The 4,839-nt window shown below is 38.3% G+C and overlaps 1 pseudogene; it reads right to left on the bottom strand.

Annotated features, from left to right (window-relative positions):
• Nucleotides 1-863: 863 nt before the first annotated feature.
• Nucleotides 864-1,857, bottom strand: LOC104994088 (annotated as a pseudogene).
• Nucleotides 1,858-4,839: the final 2,982 nt, after the last annotated feature.

Here is a 4,839-nt window from a genome sequence, read left to right as displayed (position 1 = left end):
GTTCTTGGAAGAGGGTGAGTTCTCTTTGAAAAACTCTATTTGCCTTTGCCCTGCTTCATTTTGTACTCCAAGGCCAATTTTTCAGGTTAATCCAGGTATCTCTTAACTTCCTACTTTTCATTCCAGTCCCTTATAATGAAAAGGACATATTTTTTGGGGTGTTAGTTCTAGAAGGTCTTGTGGGTCTTCATTGAACTGTTCAACTTCAGCTTCTTCAGCATTACTGGTTGGGGCATAGACTTGGATTACTGTGATATTGAATGGTTTGCCTTGGAAATGAACAGAGATCATTTTGTTGTTTTTGAGATTGCATCCAAGTACTGCATTTCTGACTCTTCTGTTGACTATGAGGGCTACTCCATTTTTTCTAATAGATTCTTGCCCACAGTAGTAGATATAATGGTTGTCTGAGTTAAATTCATTCATTCCAGTCCATTTAAGTTTGCTTGTTCCTAAAATATCGATGTTCATTCTCTTCATCTCCCTTTTGACCACTTCCAATTTACCTTGATTCATGGACCTAACATTCGTGGTTCCTATGCAATATTGTTCTTTACAGCACCAGACTTTACTTCCATCACCAATCATACCCACAACTGGGTGTTATTATTTACTTTGGCTCCATCTCTTCATTCTTTCTGGAGTTATTTCTCCACTGTTCTCTGGTATCATGTTGAGCACCTACCGACCTGGGGAGTTCATCTCCCACTTACTAGTATAATAAGTGGGAAAAGAGGAAAGGAAATTGTGCAAATGGTGTGAAAAGAGAAAAGATCTACTCTACAAAAACTGAAAATAAATTGGGAAAGTTCAAATTTTCCTCAACATGGTGAGAAAGAAATAATATTGTCATTAAAATTATTTTAATTAAACACAGACTCTTCCTGCCCTGTGACTAATTGCACAGAGGGATAGTTTCTAATCAAATCTCTTGTACTCGGATTTTTTCTCAGAGCAGTTTTCACATCTTTATTCTCAAGCTGTAGATTAAGTGATTCATCATGGAAACCACATTGCTGTAAAAGAGAGAAGAGATCTTTCTCTCATTCATAGACCCAGCAGAAGATTGTTTGAGGTACATAAATATACATGATGCAAAGATCAGAGAAACAGCAATGATGTGGGAACTGCAATTGTTGAAGGCTTTCTTCCCTCCATGGAGCATATGTGGAGGATGTTGGCAAGGATAAGAAGGTAAGAGACAAAGATGTTGAGATTGGGTGCAATAATGTTAGTACCTGCCACAATGAAAAGTTCCAGGTCGTTGATGTAGGTACTTGTGCAGGAGAGCTGCAACAGAGGGTGGATGTCACATAAATAATGGTTGATGGTGTTTGCATCTTAGAAGGTCAGTCTCAGCATACATTCAATGTGAGCCACTGCACAAGAAAATGCCACCAAGTAGGAACCAAGTATAAGGCTGGAACATACTTTAGAGGACATAACAACATTATACAAAAGTGATTGCAGATGGCCACGTAGTGATCATAGGCCATTGACATCAGCACATAGATCTCAGAAATACAACAACAACAACAACAACAAACAGAAAAAGTAAAGCTGAATCATGCACCCCACATAAGAAATAATATCCTTCATTGATACAAAGTTAATCATCATTTTGAGTATAAACACAGAAGAATAACAGAGATCTATGAAGGACAAGTTAAAGAGGAAAAAGTACATGGGGGTGTGTAGGTGTGAACTTATCCCAATTAGAATTATCAGCCCCATATTTCCCATCACAATGACCATATACATAATCAGAAACAGGAAAAACAGGGGGAGCTGGAGATTTGATTGGTCTGTTAATCCCAACAGAGTGAATTCAGTCACAAAAGAGTAATTTCCAGTCATTCTTCTCTAAGGGAATCTGTGGACTCACGAGAAATGGGTAGCATTAGAAAACAACTCAGTTCTTCTCATAATATTTCATCCTAAGGTAGAATGTATAAATGGCAATGCATGAGCCTAGACCCTACCTAGACCCATTGAGTTTACCTTTATCATTATCATGATACAGAGTGAAATGGACTTTCACTTCATCAGAGCTTTTGTAAGCTAACATAACAAAGATGTCACAAACTTAGCCTATAGTGGGAAGACCACAGGCAAAGATGACACTGGAAAAACCAAGGGAGAAGAACTGTTGGTCAGGACAGGGGTGTATTACTTTCCTCTCAACATTTCCTCATTCACCTCAACTCTTCCCTCACCAGGAAAATCAGAGGCAGTGTTCCCAGCAACCTGGTGCTAGCTTCCAATGCAGATTAGTCTTAACTGGTAGGAACCAAGAATTCTGCTTTTAATACAAAATGAAGGCACCAGAATCCTCATGAAGTTAAGTTACTTCCTTTGTTAGAGTGTAAAAACTACAAAGGTAGAAGACTGAGAGTTCCACCTACTTAGAAGAGACTTCCTGATTGATATACTCTTTGAGCCCCTCAATGACTCTGAATATTCTCTGACCAATCCCCTGAAGAGATTTTGCCACAAACTTCACTTGAGTCTCAGAAGTACACAAAATGGGAGAGAACAGGCATATTTGCATCCCTGGATTTCCATCTCAAAACAAGGATTATATGTTGTAAATTGAATTCAGAAACATACCCTCCTTAGTTCAGAAAACCTCAGGGCTGGCTCTCTTATCAGTGGTCTCTACCTAGTTGATACTGAAAATTCATTTTCAGATTTTTGAGGCTTAATTCCTTTGATTCTAAGGGAGATAGCCTAGACTTATGTCTACATATTCCTTGGAAATTTTTCTTAACTAATATAAAATCTGATAATTATTTTCAGTCCTTTCAAGCAGCAGAGGAAAAAAAAAAAAGCCTTTTTATTATTATACTTGCTACCTGATTAAACACAGAAGATTTAATGTGTGTTTAATGATGTGATGCATTTGGTTAAAAATAGGCTAGAAGCTTGTTCAGTCTTTTCTTCAGGGTGTAGATTATATGTATAAATGGGAATAAGGCAATTATATGTCTTGGATCATGACCTGTCTTTTGTTTCTTGGGGGCTCACTGCTTTACTCCTTTTCATTTTAGGTATTGTACATCCCTCAGTGTAAATCTGAAGTAAATTCTCATCTCCTCATTATGCTCATCTCTGAAGGAAAAGCTACTATTTAATTCCCTCTTTATTCCCATTTCCCAAATGTATATATTTTCTGTAAGGCTCTTATTTCCAGGTTTCCTTATTTCTTTATCTGAAAATTTTCAAGTGTTGCAGCAACTCATTTCAGTTCTTCCCTCTCTAGAATATCTCTGAAATAATTTGCAATGTTGCATATTCCTTCTATGGGGCTTCCCCAGTGGCTCAGTGGTAAAGAAACTGCCTGCAAATTCAAGAGACACAGGTTTGGTCCCTGGGTCAGAAGATCTCCTTGGATGGAAATGGCAACCTATTCGAATATTCTTACCTGGAAATCCCGTGAACAGAGGAGCCTGGTGGTTTACAGTCCATGGTGTCACAAAGAGTCAGACATGGCTTAGCAGCTCAACATTTTCCTTCTATAGTTTATACTTTTAAAAACACTTACTTGAAATTTATACTTGATTCTCCCACTGGGTCATTTTCTGTAACATTTCAGTAACTGAAGTTATCAATTTCTTCTCATCACAGAAAAGAGTAGGGATTATCGAATTGGAGTGTTGTGAATCTTAATTTTCTACTTACAAACTATAACTCCTTGGGCAAGTGACTTCTCTTTCTGTTCCATCCAGTAAAATAACCTCTCATTCATTGGGCTACTGTGTTAATTAAATGGAAGAAGCCCAAGTGAACTGGTTGAGAAAGTATCTGGAATATGGTAAATAGTCAATAAATGTCAGTTGTCATTATCTGTGCTCATAAATGCCACTAGATTCTCCACCATAACACTCATCAGACTTTTTTGCCCCCTGAATATCTGTGTTTCTCTAGAAATTGTAAATTCTATAAGGAAAAACATTTCTTCTATTTTGTTTACTATATGGCTTCTAGATCTAAGACAATGCAGAGTACATAGAAGAAACTCAATAAATATTTCTGCAAATCATGTTATTTTTCTCTAAGAACCATCAGAATATATTCAACATTTTTCTTACACCAAATCACAACATCTGCAACCACAATGACCTCCACCCATGTCCCTTGCCATCACACAACTTCTGGCTTTCCCCTGGTGGCTCAGACGGTAAAGTGTCTGCCTGCAATGCGGTAGACCAGGGTTTGATCCCTGGGTAGGGACGATCCCCTGGAGAAGGAAATGGCAACCCACTCCAATACTCTTGCTTAGAAAATTCCATGGATGGAGAAGCCTCGTGGGCTACAGTCCATGAGGTCGCAAAGAGTCGGACACGAATGAGTGACTTTACTTCACTTCATTGTAATATTGAACTTTAGTGGCTTCTAATGATTATTTTAGCATTTTCCAACATACTCTTATTTAGCCATAAACTTTGTTGTTAAACTCACTCTTATTTAGCCATAAAGACCGAAGTTTGAAATCATTGCTCTATCCCTCTCTAGTTCAAGTACCTTCTATGGTTATGAGAGGGTAACAGGCAGAAAGGCCAGGGGTCTCCAAATGGAGGAAATAGGCTGCAAGTGTCACATTTTTTATCTCTCTTTTGAGCGGTAGGAAGAAACAAACTAGTGTTATATTTTTTCCCCTTCTGTATACAAATATAAAAAGAGAATACACGAAGCTTGAGGCTGATGCACTGGGATGACCCAGAGGGATCCTATGGGGAGGGAGAGGGGAAGGAGGTTCAGGATTGCGAACACGTGTACACCCGTGGCGGATTCATGTTGATGTATGGCAAAACCAATACAATATTGTAAAGTAATTAG

This window comes from Bison bison, unplaced genomic scaffold (genome assembly GCF_000754665.1).
Source record: "Bison bison bison isolate TAMUID 2011002044 unplaced genomic scaffold, Bison_UMD1.0 scf7180017849655, whole genome shotgun sequence".
Lineage (NCBI taxonomy): Eukaryota > Metazoa > Chordata > Mammalia > Artiodactyla > Bovidae > Bison > Bison bison.
This window is presented reverse-complemented; position numbering and strand designations above follow the sequence as displayed.